We start from the raw sequence: 22,084 nt of genomic DNA on the forward strand, positions 1-22,084 counted from the left end.
CAACAGACACTTCAGTTGTTTCTGTATCTTGGCTATTATGAATAATGCTGCAATGAATGTAGGAGTACAGGTATCTTCACAAGGTGGTGATTTCTTTTCCTTTAGGTATATGCCCAGAAGGATTGCTGGGTCATATAGTAGTTTTATTTTTAATTTCTTTAGAAACCTCCATACTGCTTTCCATAATGGCTGTACCAGTCTACATTTCTACCAGCATTGTCCAAGGGCTTCCTTTTCTCCACAGCCTCATCAACATTTATCTTCTGAATTTTGGTAACAGCCATACTAACAGGTATGTGATGGTATCTCATAGTGGTTTTGATTTGTTGTTCTCAGATAATTAATGATATTTAGCACCTTTTCATGTATCTTTTGTCCATTTTATGCTTTCTTTATAGAAATGTCTATTCAGGTAAAAAGGAAAAATTGTATTTAAAAATAATAAAGGAGGGAAGAAAGAAATAGCAGATGTTCCTATCAAGTACAATAATAGTCAGGGATTATATGAGCCATTTAAAATCCCAAACCCAATTTTTAAGTATATTTTAAATATTTCAAGTTGCCAACTACTCTTTTATTGTTTATTTTAGTTCTTTTTTGTGTTTTTTTGCTTGTTTGGTGTTTTAGAGACAAGGTCTCACTATACTGGTGGCTACTCACAAGTGCAACAGTAGTACACTGCAACCTTGAATTCCTGGCCTCAAACAATCCTCCTGCCTCAATCTCCCAAGTAGCTGGGACTACATACATGCACCACCACACTTTTTCAAAAGATATTAAAACACATTTGCTTCAATTCAGGAAAGTATCCAGGGTAGGGAGTGATATTATTCAATAATTAAATGATACATGGAGATATATGTTAGCTAAATGGAAAGCATCATAGTGCAAACTGGAACTGTTTACAGTTAAACTTAGACACAAGGAATTCTTGGACGTTGATGGTAGTGATTGATGATATAATTTTTTAATGTTCCTGAATCCCCGCTCTCAAAAACAGACAGGGCAATTATATAGCAAATCCAAAAACCCACAGACAAAATTTAATACAAAACATTGTGACAAAGTTTCCCACAAACTCTAGAATAAGAGGGTAGGTACAAAAAAATAATAGCCTCTGTGAGGGAGAAAGAAAATAACCAAAATAGTCAATAGGTATTCATTTGAAAATGTGATGTGCCCATACGTGACCAGCAGCTAAAACTTGGAATTTTGCCCAATCTGATAGCAAGTGGGTGCAAAAGGTCCATATAGAGTCCTGAAGAGCAGGCTACCTCCATGAACTCTCAATACGGGGCAGCCAGGGCTTCATTCTAGGACAGGGACCGAAAAATCAAAACTAAACAGAATATGAAGGAAAGGGAAGATCAAAATAAAAGTAGGGTCAGGGAGTTGAGTTGGGAAATCTCAGAAATCAAGCTGCCATACTTTTGAACACATACACACAACAGAAGCAAGAGCTCTGTGAAGTTGGAAAAGCCACCTCAGAGCTGGGGGCAGTGACTCACGCCTGTAATCTCAACACATTGGAAGGTCAAGGCAGGAGGACTGCTGTGATTGCACCACTGCATTCCAGCTTGGGTGACACAATGAGATTCTGTCTCTAAAAGAAAAAGAAAAGCCATCTGAACCAAGTCTCCTGAAATTCCAGGAAAATAAATTTTACATAAAAAGGGACAACAGGAAAGGATTGTATTAACTTCCTAGGGCTTCTGTGAGATGGCACTACAAACTTGATGACTGACAGTTCAGAAGACCAGAAATCCCAAAATCAAAATGTCAGCAGGGCTGGTTCCTTCTTATAGGCTCTGAGACAGAAAAACCATCTAATGCCTTTCTCCTAGCTTTAGGTGGTTGTGGGAAATCCTTATTGTTCCTCGCTTAGTAGTAGACACATCACTCCAATCTCTGCCTCCATCTTTGCATTGCTTTCTGCTCTTTATGTTTTTCTCTTTGTCTTCTCCTCTTCTTATAAGGATATCAATCACTGGATTTAGAACCTACCCTAAACCCAGGATAATTTCATATTGAGGTCTTTAACTAATTACAACCTAGTTAAATCTCCAAATTTAGAAACTTATTTAGAATCTTATTTCCAAGGTTCTGGATAGACATGAATTTGGGGGAGACACCATTCAACCCACTACAGCAATCAAGGTGAAATTCCCTGAAAAACTAACCAAAAGAATAAGGAGAAGCAGCAGCAGAAGAATATGTCTGCAGAAAATGAAAGCACCCAAAAAAATATGCCCACGAAATATATCAAAACTATAACTTCCTATTTAAAAACAACCTAAAGACATTAAGAAAATAATATGACTTGAAATAACAAAATTTTTAGTTAAATTAGAAAAATCAGAAATGACAGAATTTTTTAAAAATGAGAAATTTAAAAATATTTTCAGAAATAATTGTTGCTGGCTGTAAACCCTTAAAAAATATTTTTGGAAATAAAGGCTAAACTAAAACAGCACAAAAACAAGAGAATATAACAAATAATACCTTAAAATAAACAGAAGTTTAAAAAGGAGTGAAATATTAAAAATTAAAAATAAATGAAGGAAAATAGACTTAAGAAAAGGGGACAAACACTGAAGATAGAGGAAAAAAATCTGACATATCAGTCAACAGGAGTCTCTAGAAAAGAAAACCAAAGCGAGAGAAGGAAAAAAATGGTAATTATAAAAAAAAACTGTCCAGTGGGAGAAAAAATTGAATTTAAAGAGTGTATTTTATATCCAAGAATGTCTATCTAGATTAGAATAATCAATACTAAGACACATTCTAGTGAAATTACTGGACTTGTAAAACCTTTGGGTATCTGGGCAAAAGTAACAAGTAACTTACAAGGGAACAAAAATTAGACTCAACAGACTTCTCAGCAGATTTTAATGCTGGAAGAAAGTTGAATAAGTATTTAAGATATTCACAGAACCAGGTGTGGTGGCTCACATCTGTAATTCCAGGACTTTGGGATGCCAAGGAAAGAAGGTCACTTGAGGCCTGGAGTTTGAGACCAGCCTGGGAAGCATAGCGACCCCATCTCTTAAAAACAAAAATAAAAATAGGCAGAGCGCAGTGGCTCATGCCTGTAATCCCAGCACTTTGGGAGGCCAAGGCAGGTCAAGAGATCGAAACCATCTTGGCCAAAATGGTGAAACCCCATCTCTACTAAGAATACAAAAATTAGCTGGGTGTGGTAGCATGCACCTGTAGTCCCAGCTACTCATGAGGCTGAGGCAGGAGAATCGCTTTGAATTCCTGGCCTCAAACAATCCTCCTGCCTCAGCCTCCCAAGTAGCTGAGACTACATACATGCGCCACCACATTTCTTTCAAAAATATTAAAACACACTTGAACCTAGGAGGCGGAGGTTGCAGTGAGCCAAGATCACACCATTGCACTCCAGCCTGGGCGACAGAACCAGACTCCATCTCAAAAAAATAAAAATATAAATATAAAATAAAATAATGTAAAAACAAAATACATTCAGAGAAAGCAAATGTGATTCAAAAATGTTATACCCTACAAAACTGACTTCTATGTGTGAAAGATACCTACAAGCTGTTACCAGCATTCAAGAAGTAAGAGAATGGTGTTCCCATGGGCTGTTTTTGAAGAATTTATTAGCAAATGAGTTTTAAGCATGACTAAAATGACATCAATACTCTAATGAATAAAAAGGAGAAAATACAATTAATAATGGCTTATATGTCCTAATAATGTAGATATATTTTTAAATATATTTTTACATATATATTTTTAAAAACACGGTGCGGGTAGGTGAATGGAAAAGAAAATGCAAAAATAATTGAATTATGTCAATAATCATTGAGGTAATAGGGATTAAAACAATTCTTTGATTTGGATTTCCCTTGATCGCTTTTTGATTAGTGTATTAGTCCATCCTCACACTGCTGTAAAAATACTACCTGAAACTGGGTAACTTATAAAGGAAAAAGGTTTAATTGACTCACAGTTCCACACGGTTGGGGAGGCCTCAGGAAACTTACAATCATGGCGGAAGGAGAAGCAAGTACCTTCTTCACAAGGCGGCAGGAAAGAGAAAAATGATCAAGAGCAGGGAAAACTGCCTTAGAAAACCATCAGATCTCGTGAGAACTCACTAGCACGAGAACACCCATGATCCAATCACCTCCCACTTGGTGTCTCCCTCAAGACTTGGGGATTATGGGGATTACAATTTGAGATGAGATTTGGGTAGGAACACAGAGACAAACAAAACCATATCATTTAGCATGCCAAACATATAGGTTTTTTTTTTTTTTTTTTTTTTTTTTTTTGAGACAGGGTCTTGCTCTGTCTGTCACCCAGGCTGAAGTGTAGTGGTGTGACCATGACTCACTGCAGTCTCAGCCTCCCAGGCTCAAGTGATCCTCCCACCTCCAACTCCCAAGTAGCTAGGACTACAGGCACACACCACCCTGTCTGGCTAATTTTTTAATTTTTTGTAGAGAGAGGGTCTTGCTATGTTGCCTATGCTTGTCTTGAACTCCCGGGCTCAAATAATCCTCCTGCGCTAGCCTCCAAAAAGTTGAAGTTACAGGCATGAGCCTCAGTGCCTGGCCAAAAGTATTTTTAATTCTTTGTGAAAATAAACAGAGTTAGAGTTTATCAGACATGTGGAATGTCACTATTCTTTTTTCATTTTCCTTGAGACAGAGTCTCACTCTGTCACCCAGGCTGGAGTGCACTGGTATGATCATGGCTCGCTGCAGCCTAAACCTCCCAAGCTCAAGTGATCCTTCCACCTTAGCTTCCAAAGTAGCTGGGAGTATAGGCACATGCCACTAGCTAATTTTTATTTTATTTTATTTTTTGTAGAGGTGGTGTTTTGTCATGTTGCCTAGGCTGGTCTCAAACTTCTGGGCTAAAGCAATCTACCTGCCTTGGCCTCCCAAAGTTTTGGGATTAGAGGTGTGAGCCATCACACTTGACCCAAATGCCACTATTCTCCTATACATGAAATTCCCCAAAACATCTTATTTGGTTCCTAAGCAATCTAACATAAAAAGAAGTCTGCATTAAAAATTATGAAATCATTGATTTGACATGAAATTATTCAAAAGAATATTTTTCATTAAAATGTTGGCTTCTAAAATGGCTTAAATTAAGTTTTAGTAAGCATGAAAGATTGTTTTATATCAAAACAGTATCGGTAAAATTTCTGAAAAACGTTTTTATGAAACAGCACTTTGATTTTGTTTGCAATATCGACAAATGCTTAAATTGTTGGCATACTGACCATTTATTTCTTTGTTTTCTTATGGCTGTTAATTTTTTACTAACATGTTATAATAGCCCCTAGTGTATGAAGAAACAAATGAGTTAGAATCTAACTCAACACTGCTGTTTATGCTTCCCTGAGTCAGCTTTGTCTGAGGCAAGCTGACCCGTGAGGACTTTGGTTGATATGTGTGCATTAAGACACGTTCACAGCCTAGTGGGGTTACTCAGAGAAAATGAATCACACAATATTTAAATATTTGGCTCTTTAATTCTTGTTGGGCTTGTTTTCTGTGGAGTCCAAATTTTCCCTCCCACACAGATATTAAACAGGTAGAAGGTAGAGCTTTGCTCAGTGCAGCATTTTATTGACCCAAATATGTAGGTTGCTCTGACTTCCAAAATCAACTATTTCAGCTAAATTTTTATTTCCTCACATCCAAATTTGACATCCATCTACCACTATTTTTCAAATGGCCTCAAGGGACAAACGTGTATTTCTCCAATACTAATCCATTTTAGATCTCTGCTCCCTGCATAAGGGGAAGGCCCCCTATAAAGAATGTGTTCTTCACCTGGCCACTTCCTGTTGAAGGATTTAAAAAATTACATGTAGCGATGTTTTTTAGTCTATTACCTCCAATAATTCTTATGGAGTGTGAAAAGTAGTATTCATTAAAGACAGAAATTGTGGGCATGCGATATTCCAGAGACTATTGGAAATCTTTATTAACAATACGCAAGTAGGTATTCTACAGAGAAAGAGGAATCCATTCTAATTGGTTAGGAAATGAAGAAGGGGGATAAATATGCCCAAAGCTATGACAAAACAAATTTCTCATCACCACCTTGTATAATTAAAATATAAGAAATTTAAAAAGTATATAAAAAGAAAACTTGGTAAGAAATTAACTACAGATAAATAACTAAAGGACAAGTAAAGAACAGAGAAACTCACCGCCTGTGCAACATGGTGAAATTTGTCTCTAAAAAAAACAGAAAAATTAGCCAGGTATGGTGGTGTACGCCTGTGGTGCAAGCTACTCGGGAGGCCAAAGCGGGAGGATCACTTGAGCCCAGGAGTTCAAGGCTGAAGTGAGCCTTGATCACGCCACTGCACTCCAGCCTGGGCGACAGAGTAAAACCCCATCTCATAAAAAAAGAACAGAGAGACTCCTTCTCGAGAAAGCTAAGAACTGAAACAGATGATGAATAATGTAAAAAAGAAATGTTTAACGCCAAATGATGCAAAATGAGAAAAAAAAGTCATATTTTTAATTCATTTAAAGAACTATAAAAACAGATCCTTATAGGTTAAATATAACATATTTATAGAAGCAAAGTAAGACTTTAGCTAACAACATAGCAATTAAACTTGATCTCCTCTCCTTAAATGTTACAATTTTCTGTAGTTATAAGCCAAAACAGCTTTCCTATTTTTAGTGTTAGCATTCCATATAAAAACATTTTCTGTGTTTTGGAGAGGAATGTGGACTTGATATTGCAATCACCTGCAAATTCAAAGTTTTGAGAAACACAAAAAAAATTTCTCTAAGCTAAAGGAAAAGAGATCTCTCTGAGTATCTAGGATATGTTACTCCAAAATTTGTGTCAAATTCTTGGAAAATGAAAGCATGAGAGTGACAGAGTTCTTAATGTTTACTACAAATGTTTCATCTCACCGAGAATGAGATGGTTTATGTAAATTTTGCAATACGCCATCCCTTTTCCAATTTTAGAAACTGTTACAAAATCAGACTTCATTTGAACGTAATATAAGCGTTTTAGCATTTTGTATGGGCCAGACTTTAAGGGGAGAGAGTGAGGTTATTGTCTCCTTCATGACACCTTTGAATGGCCACTCCCAAGTAATTCTAGCTTTCAAAAACTGTAGAATTTCCAGCCACAGACAGCAAATGGATTTTGTCCACTGATGTTATTCACAGCTATAACAGTCTAAAAAACTGACAGCAATAAATATAACTAACATGGCTGTATTTTGCCAGGATCTTAAAAAAAGAAACTGCATAGTTCTTTCAAAGTGCACATTAGTGAAGAGAATCAGCACATACCATTTAAAGAATCTCTTATGACAGTCTTTATTTAATTTTTTTTTTTTTCTTATAGACAGGGTCTCAGCATGTTGCCCAGGCAGGTCTTGAACTTCTGGGATCAAGCAATCCTCCCACCTCAGCCTCCCAAAGTACTGGGATTACAGGTGTGAGCCACCGCACCCGGCTTTATGATGGTCTTATACATTATGAAAAACTTTCACAAAAGTTGAATTTCCTGGTTCAATATTTTTTTGCAAACAATATTTTTAGTTGACAAATTAAAATTGTATATATTTATGATGTACGGCATGTTGTCTTTAAATACATACACATTGTGGAATGGCTAATTTGAGCTTATTAACATAAACATTACTTCACATACTTATCTTTTTTATGGTGAGAACACTTTAAATCTATTCTCTTAGCAGCTTTCAAGAATACATTGTTATTAACTGTATTCTGCTGGTTCAAATTAAACGAAAATTTAATTTCTGCGTAAGTGTTTAAAGCAAGTGACATGAAAGGGAGACGCTGGGAAGGGAAGGGAAGGTCCCTTTAAATGATAGGGACAGGGGAAGTACTGGGTAGAAGAGTCTGTGGTCCCCAGCTAGGGCTCCACCTCCACAGACCTAGGTGAGAACAGGGATTTCCAGTCCAAATGTTTCATTTCCCAAGACCACCCTGGCCTGCCACACCCCCCATTCTGTGCCTATAAAAAGCCAAGACCCTAGCAAGGCAGACACGGAAGCGGCTGAATGTTGAGAGGAGTACACTGGTGGAGGAACACGCACAGGGGGAACACACAGGTGGCTGGACTTTGAGAGGCACAAAGTCGACAGGCACCGGCAGGCAGGCCACTGACCAGCAGAACAATGTGGGATTTGGCTGGGGCCGCTGAGGGAGATCCCGGCCACCAAGCGGCCGGACTCCAGGGGAAAACCATTTCTCTTCTGGTTCCCCCATCTGCTGAGAGCGACTTCCACTCAATAAAACCTTGCACTCATTCTCCAAGCCCACATGTAATCCAATTCTTATGGTACACAAAGGCAAGAACTTCAGGATACAGAAAGCCCTCTGTCCTTGGGATAAGGCGGGGGTCTGATTGAGCTGACTAGCATAAGCCACCTACAGACGGCTAAATTAAAAGAGCAAAACTAAAAGAGCACAATGCAACACACACCCACTGGGGCTTCAGCTGTAAACATTCACCCCCAGACACTGCCGAGGGGTCAGAGCCCTGCAGCCTGCCCATCTGTGCGCTCCCCTAGAGGTTTGAGCAGTGGCGCACTGAAGACACAAGCCACACCCCCTTCGCACACGCTGCCAGGGGGCAAGGGAACCTGTCCCGTTTCACAAGGGCATCAAAAAATTCCATAATTTAAAAATACATATTAATTTCAAAATAGACATTTGTTATTAATGAAATCCTATCTCATTTATATCTCTCTATATGGGCCTCAGCCTCAAATTTCTCCCTCTTATCCCTATGCCTCATAACTGTCTTATCTTAAAGAAAACTCTGATTCTTTTCCTAAAACATGCTGCAGAAGAGAGACTGTAGTAGGGATATTCCGTAGTCGTGTATATTTAAAAAAAGAAAAAGCATGTTAATATTAACAGGTTTATTTAATGCAGTTTTTCTAAGCCTTTAATCTGTTAATGCGCCCAGTGAATCTCTAAGAAGGAAGTGGAGAATGCAGCATTCCTTACATTTATTTAATCATAAGTCCCAACTTGTGGGATTGGTCTTCTTCTGAATCTAGAAGCAATTTTCAAATTGATATTTCAAAATTAAAAAAAAAAATTCCAGTCAGAAGTGGCTCTTTTTGATACTTTTGTTCAGCCATTGAAGTCTCACGGCAGTTTTACTCCCTTTGTAAATCCTTGAGAGAGACGGTATCTCTCTCCACTTTACCTACGTGTTCCCTTATCCTCCTATAGAATTTAACAAAGGCTGTTACCACAGAGTTGACAAAGGTCTCTCCCTCATCTAGACTGTGAGGGTCCCTGAGAGCAGGCCCAGCTTTTATTTATATTTGGACCACCAACAGGAAGTATAGTGCCTGAAAACTTGGGAGGTGCTTATTGAATCATGGCTAAGAACACAGACAAATATATATGGGCAGATTTGATGGTATAAATTCAGTCTGAAATGGATAGAACTATTAGACCATAAGTGACTTTTGGTGTTTTTAAAAATTCAAGCAGGCCAGAGGCGGCGGCTCACAACTGTAATCCCAGAACTTTGGAAGGCCTAGGTGAGAGGATTGCTTGAGCCCAGGAGTTGGAGACCAGTCTGGGCTACATAGCAAAACCTTGTCTCTACATGAAATTTAAAAATTGGCCAGGCACGGTGGCTCATGCTTGTAGTCCCAGCTATTCAGGAGACTGAGGCGAGAGGATGTCTTGAGCCTGGGAGGCAGAAGTTACAGTGAGCCAAGATCAAGCCATTGCACTCCAGCTTGGGCAACAGAGTGAAACCCTGTTGCAAAAAAAAAAAAAAAAAAAATTAAGCCAAACACCAATCAAGATTCTTTCATTGCTAAAGTTATCATAAGTACCATCAAAAGCAAATTTAAATTATAGAGAAAATATTGCCAATAAAGCTTTAATCCATAAAATATTTGTGGCTTAGTTAATTCTTCAAACACATTTATGGTTTAAGAGTATTAACGTGGCATGCTATGATCCAGAGAAAGAAATTGCAGTTATCCTTTCTTTAAACTTCTTAGAAAAAGAACACTTTCTAAAATGAGGTTGCCATATATATCCAGGAGCACTGCTTTTCCCTAACTGAAAGGTTACATCATCTGCTGGCCACCCACCCCTAGGTACCTCTGAGAATAGCGTAATAACATACCAGGCTAATGAGAAGATTCTCATTATGCTCTCACAAGTATGAAAACTTATGGTGATAAAAATAACTAGTGCCGTCATGACTTAACCACAAATTTTGTTTGTGTTTTTTTGTACATTAATCATTATTTAATAGACCACAGATGTGTCAAATAGCAATTTTCTAAACACTGACTTAATTTTTTTTAATTAGTGAAGTCAGTTGAAAGTGCCAGTGTGTTGAAAGAAAACTCTGGGTGCTAAAAATGATTTAAATTTCCATACCTAAATTCTGCACAGAACTTGATTTAGGGCCTCATTATCTTGTTCTTAGAAAGGGAATTTTCACATGGTTAATTTAGTGGGTAAAAGTTATATAACAATCTTTTCTAAATATGCTATATCTGACCTGACCTAAAACAAAAGTCAAAGAATCAGATGTAAGATGTACTGAATCAAAACTTCCTCAGAAATGATGTCCAAAATACAAAGTTGTTCATTTCTACTGAAATATATTTTTAAGTTTTCAAAGTCAATTGACTAGAGTTGCACAGAAAATAATATTCAGAAAAGTTGAGATTTGGCCAGGCTCAGTGGCTTATGCCTATAATCCCAGCACTTTGGGAGGCCGAGGCGGGTGGATGACTTGAGGTCAGGAGTTTGAGACCAGCCTGGTTAACATGGTGAAATTCTGTCTCTACTAAAAATACAAAAATGACCCGAGCTTGGTGACGTGTGCCTGTAATCCCAGCTACTCAGGAGACTGAGGCAGGAGAATCACTTGAGCCTAGGAGGCAGAGGCTGAAGTGAGCAGAGATCGCACCACTGCACTCCAGCCTAGGTGACAGAGGGAGACTCTGTCTCAAAAAAAAAAAAAAAGAAGTTGAAATTTGTCTCAAAGATATTCTTATTAAAACTGTCAGAGTATATCCTAGTGAGAGAGGAAAAAGAAAAAAAAATCAGATTGAAAGTTTAGCCAGGGTGTGAGTAAACTCAGGATGTGACATTACATAGTAGTGGAAAGTCATGAGCAAAGACGCATTTTTCTCAACATAGGAAGGAGATAAGTAATTTTAAAAGCAAGGAGCTATTAGGGGAAAAAAGGTTGCATAGTGTTCGTATGTGTGAGTCTACCAATGTGAAAATCATATCATAGTTCCATTTTTCTTTTCTGTGTCAGTGAATTCATGTATTTGGCAGAATCCATAAATGATTTTCTTGCTTATGGATATTATTTCTATTACAGTGAGTATGACTCATTATTAAAGATGGCCACAGGGGAAAATGACCAGAGAAGCTACCAAAACATGAATACTGCCAACGTGTGAAGATGAGGTTGCATACATTTTAAATTCATTCACTCAATGTCTTTAAATTTCTTATCAAGTCCTAAGAATGATACAATGGACTTTGGGGACTCAGAGGAAAGGGTGGGAGGAGGCAAGACATAAAAAACTACACATCAGATACAGTGTACACTGCCCGGGTGACGGATGCACCAAAATCTCAGAAATGACACTAAAGAACTTATTTATGTAACCAAACATGACCTGTTCCTGCAGGTGGTGAGAAAACCTATTGAAATTTTAAAAGAACCGGGCGCGGTGGCTCAAGCCTGTAATCCCAGCACTTTGGGAGGCCGAGACGGGCAGATCACGAGGTCAGGAGGTCGAGACCATCCTGGCTAACACGGTGAAACCCCGTCTCTACTAAAAAATACAAAAAACTAGCCGGGCGAGGTGGTGGGCGCCTGTAGTCCCAGCTACTCGGGAGGCTGAGGCAGGAGAATGGCGTAAACCCGGGAGGTGGAGCTTGCAGTGAGCCGAGATCGCGCCACTGCACTCCACCCTGGGCGACAGAGCGAGACTCTGTCTCAAAAAAAAAAAAAAAGAAAAAGAAAAGAAAAAGAAATTTTAAAAGCAATGTTAAAATTTTTTTTAAAAAAGTAAAAATAAAATATCATACCAGAATTAGAACAAAATATCAGACAAAAACTAAAAAGAGCTCACCACCTTAAAAAAAATCTAAAGGATGTATTTCAGAGAGAAATATTCTCAGACAGAAACTATGAGATATAAGAAGGAATCAACAGCAAAAATAGAATAAATGTAAACCACTGACTGAAAGAAAATTTCATGTCAAGTGAAAGTAATTTATTTAAGATGTTTTTTAAGTGATCAGAAAATATCTAACCTAAATAAAATGAATAGAGTGAATTTTTATCCGAATAAGTTACTTCCACTATTGATTCTTTTACTCTAAACACCTTTTAAAAAGTAATAAATATTCCACTGGCATTGCTGTTTTATACCTTCAGCTATCATGAGCATCACTGTCCACTGTCAATTTCTTGTGATCTTCACACTGCTTACTACGGTCGTGATAATGTGGCATGGTAAACTTAAAATACACATACACACACTCATACACACATTTAACTAGACAGTAATAGTCACATTAAAAAAAAAATCTGTTGCTACTGAATAATATTTGCTTCCAAAGTGTCACAACAGTTGCATAAAGCATTCCCAGAGTCAGAACCTTCAGAAAATAAAGCAAATTATTTTCTTGATGTAAATCCTCCATGTAAATGTCTTTCCGAAAGATGTGGCCTACCTACCTCTGCACAGTGGCAGTATCATAGTCGGTGAGGTTTATCTAATGTGTGATTATTGCTAATTGAAAACTTCCCAATATCTCACCATGATGACTTGAAATGTAGTCAGCATGGGCAATTTTTGAGTGTCTTTATGGAGACTGAACAAAAGAAAATAAATAAATAATGATAATAAGGTATGGCCAAGAGAAAATACATTATATTCAGAGCATATTATGAGAGTCATTTTTCTGGGTACCTTTTTCCTATGAATTAATTTCACCATGCCAACCCTTACCATATGGACTGGGCATGCTGGCTTATACCTGAAATCCCAGCACTTTGAGAGGTAGAGGCAGGTAAATTACTTGAACCCAGCAGTGCAAGACCAGCCTGGGCAACATGATGAAACCCCGTCTTTAGAAAAGATACAAAAAAATTGGCCAGGCATGGTGGTATGTATCTGTAGACCCAGCTACTCCAGAGGCTGAGGTGGGAGGATCACTTGAGCCTGGGACGTCAAGGCAGCAGTGAGCCGAAATTGCGCCACTGCACTCGAGACTGGGCGACACAATGAAAATCCTGTTCCCCCTCCCCCCGCAATAAAAGCCATGATGAACACAGAGTCCAAAGACATATTTTTTTTCTTGATTACTTACAAGTACTAAATGATCTACAAGATATCTTCTGATTCTAAAATTCTATGTTGCAGCTATTGTTGCACGTGTATTCTGTTTTTTAAGCTCTAACTATCAAAAGAATTTGGATTATGTGGCACCTAATAAAATCTGGTATAACAGTGAATCCATCAATTAGCAACATAGCCATGATGTAAGATTGTTTTTTTTTTTTTTTTTGTTTTTTTTTTGGAGACAATGTCTTTTGTACATGCTGGAGTGCAAAGGCATAATCACAACTCAACGCAGCCTCGACCTCCAGGGCTCAAGTGATCCTCGCACTTCAGCCTCCAGAGTAGCCGGGCCTACAAGCATATGTCACCACGCCCAGCTAATTTTAGTAAATTTTTTGCAGAGATGGGGTTTTGCCATGTTGCCCAGGCTGGTCTCGAACTCCTGAACTCAAGCAGTCAGCCTGCCTCAGCCCCCCAGAGTAATGAAATTACAGGCATGAGCCAACATGCCAAGCCTTTGTTTCTGTTTCAAATTTATGAACTACAACCAGTTTCTAACAGTCTTTAGTATCCCAAATGTCCACAAAACTGAAACATTTTAAATTTTCCATCAATGAAATATGCACATAGTACAACATTCTATGATATTCCAAAGGAACTAAAAATTATACAAAGAAAAACAGGTTTTTTACTCACACTACCACTCAACTCCTCTTCCAAAATACAATCACTTTGACCATATTTTATATTCTTTTAAAAGTAATCTACGTATCTAAAAGTAGATACACACATAAACACTATGGAGATGTATAATTCAAAAAGTAAAGAGTGTGGTGTCGAAAATGCAACATTCTCCTCCTAAAGCAACAAAATAAAACAACAAACACACACGCACACAAATGTAAGTAAAGACGCAGGTAAAAGGTGACATGAAAAACTTGGTAATTAATGATGCAGTCATAATAGAAAATAAAAAGATAAAGACAGCAATGGTGATGTTATGCAGGCAAAACAAAAGCCTTGGGAGAAAACTCCTTTGCCTTTGCAATGTGGTGGCGTGGAAATCATACTGACTTTGTTGTCAGATAGATCTAGCTTTAAATCCTATGATAGCCCCTTATTAGCTACATGGCCTTGGGCAAAATAACTAGTTCTCTGTTTCATATTCAACTTCAAAACTGTAATAACAGGTAACAGATCATAATGTAGTCTTGAGGAGAGGGTGTTTATATGAGATTTTGCATATAAAATTCTATTTTTCACTGCTTTGAAGATCATAGACTTAAACATCTTTCACAGCCCCCTTTTTGTTTGTTTGTTTTTAGAAACAATGTCTTGCTCTGCTGCCCAGGCAATGGCGTGGTCTTGGCTCACTACAGCCTTGACCTCCTGGGCTCAAGAAATCCTCCCAGCTTAGCCTCTCAAGTAGCTGGGAATATAGGCACATACCACCACACCTAGGCTATTTTTTTTTTTTTTTTTTTTGTAAACACAAGGTCTCACTATGTTGCCCAGGCTGGTCTCAGACTCCTGGCTCAAGTAATCCTCCCTCCCTGGCCTCCCAAAATGTTGGGATTACAGACCAGACCCATCATGCCCAGCCTCATGGCACTTTTTAAAAAGAAAAACAAACAGTGCAACAACAGCAACAACAGCAGCAATCAAGTAGGTAGAGTAAAACTGCACGACCTCACAGTAATGCAAAATCCCATGTAAAATGCAATTAGGAATCATCTCCTAGGCCCCCGAACCTCCCAGCCAGCCAACTGCACAGGCTCACCTGTCATTTTATTATCCCTGCAATAATCTGAATCTTTCCTTTTCTTACTGACATTTTTTTAACCTCACTTATAGCAATATAATGGGGTTCTCATATACAAAAAAATTAAGATAATTTCCACTATGAATACAGTAATAATCCCGAAGTTAAATAAAAAGCTAAATTACCTTCAATGTACTGTTTTTGATCCTGAAACTAAAATTAAATATATATACACACATACTCCGTTTACCAAAGCAGATGCAAATAAAATATATTTTAGAACTATGACCATTTGCAACAAAAACTTTCTAATGGCTAACTTGGAAATATTCAGAAGAATTTGTTATCTAGGATAATAGAACACTCCATTTTACCAGATGACTGCAGGTTTATTGTACATATGAGAAAGTTCAACTGGAAAATTATGTTGTTTGTGGACTTGTATATCAAATTAACTTTGAGTCAGTCAGTTACTTGACCTAGAGGCGCTTTGGGCCTTGCCTGGGAGCCACACCCTCATTTGTAATCTACACCATTAATCTGATGTCATTGAAATGTATTGCATCATTCCCTTGATACTGATTTTACATGGATATTTGATTTTCTTGACATAAAGTTATTAAATTTTAAAAATGAACAAATAAATACGGAAAGCCTATGTTGTCATCAGTAACAAGAATTTATTGAAAGTTTTTTCTTTCCCTCACTTGCACTACCAGAAAAAATGCAGGGAGGGAATCAGTGACAAGCTCAGGCCTTGGATTCGTCTGCACCAACTCTCCCAGATAGCCTTGAAAGAAGAATAAATATGAGTGATTCTGACAGGAACCCCATGAACACAGCAGTTAGGTAATTTTTTCACAAATTCCACATATCTGTGGCAGTGACTATATTAATATAGAAACAAGGGCAAAGAAAATTACCATTCTTTATGAAACTGTTCACAATAAGTGTTATAAACAAATATTATAAACAAGATCATAATAAGCTGTGCTGAATCAGAAATGTACACGCGTATCTGGTTCAGGGTCAGTAAGCATAAACATTTTTCAAAAAACAGTCGGTCAATTTCATGAATTTGTTAACTGATAGAACCACACTTTTGAACACCAATATTTACCTACTAAGAAATTATTTTTCTTTTTTTAAATTTTTTGTTTTGTAAAAAACACTACACGCCTGTTAGAGCCTACTTAGAAATTACAAGAAATGATTTAAGAGACTACTGTAGAAAAAATATTTTTAAAACACATTTTAAAATTTAGAGTAACTACTGACTTTTGAAAATTGCACACATTTTTAATAGAACATACCTAAATTAGTTTCTATGATGTTTAATAATTTTCAGAATAATTTATATGAGCACAGAGACCTATGATAAAGATTAATATTGAAGATAGCAGTAATAAAATTAGTAATCAATGATATAAAAAATAAATAAAATTATTTATATCTAGGTTCCATCGCATTCCCACCTCTTTTTACTCTCTTTAAAGTTCCCTGTAGTTCCAAAGAATGTTCCAAGTTTAGGGAGAACACTCAGTAATGTCCACTGATATTAAATATCTCAGTTACTTTAAATAATTAGGACTTTTTTTTTTTTTTTTTTTTTGAGATGGAGTCTCACTCTGTCACCCAGGCTGGAGTGCAGTGGTGCGATCTCAGTTCACTGTGCAACCTCTGCCTCCTGAGTTCAAGTGATTCTCGTGCCTCAACCTCCCAAGTAGCTGGGACTACAGGCATGCACCACCACACCCAGCTAATTTTTGTATTTTTTTAGTAGAGACAGGGTTTCGCCATATTGACCATGTTGACCAGGTCTCGAACTCCTGACCTCAAGTTTTCTGACTGCCTCGGCCTCCCAAAGTGCTGAGATTACAAGTGTGAGCAACTGTACCCGGCCAAGATTCTTATTATCTGCTGTTAGTAATGGCATCTAAAATTTATTGCATATCTATAAGTCAATAGATATACTTAATTTAATCTTCCTAACAAACTTATGAGTTAACTATTAGGATTCTTTATGTAATAGATAAAGAAAATAGGATTCGGAGACGCTAAGAAGCTTGCCAAAAGTTCCATAACTCATGGGTGACTAAGATCAGAACTCTGGTCTAGTCAACCCATTCTTCTCCAGTCAACAATCACTGTCTCATGAGCATTGGCCAAATATAAAATCTAAAAAAAAAAAAAAAAAGATAATTTTCTATAAAGGAGTTTACAATGTTACTGGTGGTTTTTGGTTTTTGGTTTTTTGAAACAGAGTCTTGCTCTGTCACCCAGGCTGGAGTGTAATGGCAGGATCTCGGCTCACTGCGACCTCCACCTCCGAGGTTAAAGTGATTCTCCTGTCTCAGCCTCACTAGTAGCTGGGATTACAGGCATGTGCCATCAAGCCTGGCTAATTTTTTGTATTTTAGTAGAGAGGGAGTTTTACCCTGTTGCCAAGGCTCATCTCGAACTCCTGAGCTCAAGTAATCCACCTGCCTCGGCCTCCCAAAGTGCCAAGATTACAGGCGTGAGCCACCACGCCTGGCTTGTTACTGGTGGTTTTTGCAGGATTTTTCTTTGAATTAAAAGATTCAGACTTCATAATCATCTTTAAAGTATCCTATATCTAACAGTTAGTAAGAATTATTACCTGTATATCACATAAATCTTTAAAATGCTTTGTGAGTTCCTTGGACTTTGTGAAAGAGATACACTAAGTTTGCTGTGTAGTGTACAAATTCCCCACTTAAGTTTCTGAGAGTCTGGCTTAAAATGAGACCAAAAGATTCAGTAAATGCCATTCTATCCAGCACTTTAAATAACATTTATAATGTTAGATATATAATTACATCCTAATTTTTGACAATAATAGGTTAAATTAATGGTGGCTATTATTATAATATAAAAATAAATATTAAAATTAGACCAAATTTAATTAAACTATTTTAACTGGAATTATTAAGGAAGGAATAGTTTTTAAGTACTTTTATTTTTTAATTTTTTTCTGAGACAAAGTCTCACTCTGCTACCCAGACTGGAGTGCAGTGGTAAGATCACAGCTGACTGTACCCTTCATCTTCTGGGCTCAAGAGACCTTCCTGCCTCAGTCTCCTAAGTAGCTGGGACTGCAGGTGTGAGTCACCACATCCAGCTAATTTTTAAATTTTTATAAAACTGAAGTCTCACTGTGTTGCCCAGGCTGGTCTCAAACTCCTAGGCTCAAGTGATCCTCTTGCCTCAGCCTGGCAAGTGCTGAAATTACAGGTGTGAGCCACCGAGCCTGGCCTTATACAAGTAAGTTTTATAAAAAGTTTAGATTAGCTATTGTATTTAATCCCTCTTATGTTGGACAAAGATCCTGAATTCTGTTCCTTGGGAGCCATTTGCTGCCTGACTTCTGCCTGTGTTTTTACTTATTTTTATGAGACAGGGTCTTAACCTGTTGCCCAGGCTGGAGTGCAGAGATCATGCTCACTGCAGCCTTGAATTTCTGAGCTCAACTGGTCCCACCTCAGCCTCTGAATAGGTGGGACTACAGGCATGTGCTATCATGCCTGGCTTTTTTTTTTTTTTTTTTTTTTTTTTTCATAGAGACATTTTCAGAGTCTCTTTTGTAGAGTCTTGCTGTTCTGCCCAGGCTGGCCTTGAACTCCTCAGCTCAAGCCATCCTCCTGCCTCAACCTCTCAAAGTGAGAATCACAGGCATGCACCACCTCACCCCACCCTCTCCCTGTTTTTTTTTTGTTTTTTGTTTTGTTTTGTTTTGTTGGTTTTTGGTTGTTTTGTTTTGTTTTTGGTTTTGTTTGTTTGTTTGTTTGTTTGTTTGTAAAGACAGGGTTTCACCATGTTGTCCAGGCTGCTCTTGAACTCCTGGACTCAAGCGATCCACCTACCTTGGCCTCCCAAAGTGCTAAGAATGCAGTCAAGAGACAATGCATGTCTGGTCTCCGCCTGTTTTAATGTGTAAGAATGAAGGTTCCATATGCCAGTTTTTTAGAAGCTTTCAGTTGAGGCCCGATAGGCATATTCCTAGTCAGAGAGAAACTGATCTTTTTCCCTTTTTGGTCACTGCCACTCTTCTCTGTAGACAGATATTGCTCATTCATCACCATTGCTTGCTTCTGCAGGACACTGACCTCTGCTTGTTATCTCCATCACATAGCTTCTCTGCTTTCTTTATTTTTTAATTATTTATTTATTTGTTCATCTGTATATCTTCAACTGTTTCTCCTGCTCTTCTTGGCACTCACCCCACAAATGTAGTATTTTGCAGACTTCATCAGCCCATCATAGTAATTATTTCTTTTTTTATTGATGAAGCAGATAGGAAGAAACCCTTGTTTAAGCTTTCTACTCTTCACAGGCATATTCATTGTTTCAGGAATTCAGGGGAGGTTTTTTGCTCTGAAAGGCTTTTGTCCTGTCTACATCTGGGATCAAAGCTATCCTGATGTGATAAGTCCAGTTTGTATCAACGTAGCTAAACTGGAACTACATTTCCCAGAATCTTCTTCCCTGCATATTCTTATTTAGCATGATCCATAGGAAGCATCTTGCAAAGGAAGCCTGAAGTGAAAGATTGGCCATATTACTTTACACTCAGGCCAGCACAGGGCCTGATACATCTTATGCACATTTGTGCTTTTCTGCTGGCTTATGGATTGGGAAGGGGGCAGGAGCTATGCCAACAGCATCTCCAGCTCCTGCTGGGCCTCCTGCTTCAGCTTCTTTAAATCTTGAGCCAGGTGCATATTGAAGGGATCCAGCTTCTCCTGCAGGATGCCTCATTAATGGAAGCTGGAAGTTCAGAGGTAGTGATAGGATCAACTATACACCATCACTTTCCTACCTCAGGGCTTTATCACTTTTTCAGCTTTGTGTAAGGAATTTTGATCACTCCCCATTTCACTCTAGTATATTACATTTGATGTGTCATGCCAGTTGGATCTAGTCAGCAGGAAGTAGCAATGATGCCAGACATAATGGTGGGACAATTGTATGCCAGCACGTGAGAAACGCATCCTACAAAAATTCAGTAAGATTACCAGGGGTGAGTTGTCTGGGACATATCTTTTCCAAAATGAATTACAAGTTGCTGTGTCTGGATCCTTCTACCATTAAAAAAGTGTCACAATGCCACTGGACCACTTTAGATTTGGAAGGCAATGTAGACCTCATTTGGAATTACAACTACACCCCATTTACAGAGCAACCTGCAAATCCGTCAGTGTTTAGAGAGGCCCAGAACAGAAGAAGTCTTTGCAACAGGCCCAGGCTTCCATGCAAGCTGCAATGCACTTAGACTCTATTACCTTACAGATCTAAAGGTACTTAAAGCATCAGTAATGGACAAGGATATTGTATGGATGGAGACTTTGACAGTCTCTCATAAATGGAATACAGCACAAACTGCTAGGATTTGGTAGCAAAGCTATGCCATCTTTAGTAGAACACTACTACTACTACTACTCTTCTTTTACAAAACTAAATTCTCACTTGCTACTAACCCTTAGTAGAGGCTGAACCCTTAAAAATAGGCCACTAACTTACTATATGACCTGCGTGCACATCGTGTCCTTTATGGCCTACTAAGCCATAAGGTTGGATATGCATAGCATTACTACAGAGTCAAATAAAAGTGGTATGCACAAGATCTGCCTTGATGAAGTCCTGAAGACACAAGGAAGCTGCATGAGCAAGTAGCACAAATACTCGTAACCCACATTTCTGAAGCATAGCCTTCTTTCTCTCAAACTGCACCTATGTCCTTAAGGGGAGTTTTCTATCACCAGCTAATTGGGGAAGAAAAGATGGGGACCTGAGTTACAGATGGTTCTGCATGACCAACTGGCTTTACCTGAAAGTGAACAACTGAAGCTCCAATCAGAGGAGTCCCCTTGGTAACTAAGACCTGTAGACCAACAGAGCTCAAAATGCAAATACTTAACCAATGGGATCACCCAAAAGTATTTATTGCAATAGGGATGGATATTATGCATGGGCTCAGTAATATGGAATGCCACTCACTAAGGCTGATCCAGCTAAAATCACTGATGAATGCTCAATTTGACAGCAGCAAATGCTAACACTGAATCTCCAATATGGCACCATTTCCTGGAGGGTATTGGCCAGCCCTCTGGTGGCAGACTGATTACATAGAACCCCTTTTATCATAGAAGGGGCACTGGCGTGAACACACGCTGGTAATTAATTTGCTTTTCATTCCCACAATGCTTCTTCAAAAACCACTATCTTTGGACTTATGAAAATGCAGGATTAGGATGAAAGGTGAACTACACACAGCCAAAATAGGTCAGCTAGAAAAACAAAGTAATTGGGCCAGGTGCGGTGGCTCACGCTGTAATCCCAGCACTGTGGTAGGCCGAGGTGAGTGGATCACGAGGTCAGGAGATCGAGACCTTCCTGGCCAACATGGTGAAACCCCGTATCTACTAAAATACAAAAAATTACCCAGGTGTGGTGGTGCACACTCGTAGTCCCAGCTACTTGGGAGGCTGAGGCAGGGGAATCGCTTGAACCCAGGGAGCGGAGATCGTGCCACTGCCCTCCAGCCTGGCAACAGAGCAAGACTCTGTCTCAAAAAAAAAAAAAAAAAAAAACAAAGTAATTTATGCCACTGAATTAGTTCTATTCACATGGCATCATTTGATTTTGTGGTATCTTGTTTTATTCATATATAAAATGCAAGTAATTCTTGAGTGTTCTCAAAATGCAAGGATTAACTCAGTGACAGTAATAAATGTGTTAATATATGCAACTAAAAGGTAAGAAAAGAAAGAATTAGAGGAAAAAACTCATGAATATTATTTCCCATCCCTGAGAATTTGTTACCTGTATTTTATTTAAGAGCAGTTATTCAAACAGAGGAATAATAACACTGACTCTCAAAACTGGCAGCAATTATAATAAGTCAGCATATTTAATGATAAATAGGTCACATTGTCTAT

The 22,084-nt window shown here is 38.2% G+C and overlaps 1 non-coding gene across 1 annotated transcript; it reads left to right on the top strand.

Annotated features, from left to right (window-relative positions):
• Positions 1–12,754: 12,754 nt before the first annotated feature.
• Positions 12,755–12,893, top strand: LOC126954144 (U4 spliceosomal RNA). Its single transcript, XR_007725568.1, has one exon. It is a non-coding gene; the product is annotated as a U4 spliceosomal RNA (small nuclear RNA).
• The last annotated feature ends 9,191 nt before the right edge of the window (positions 12,894–22,084 follow it).

Source organism: Macaca thibetana, chromosome 4 (assembly GCF_024542745.1).
Source record: "Macaca thibetana thibetana isolate TM-01 chromosome 4, ASM2454274v1, whole genome shotgun sequence".
Taxonomy (NCBI): Eukaryota; Metazoa; Chordata; class Mammalia; order Primates; family Cercopithecidae; genus Macaca; species Macaca thibetana.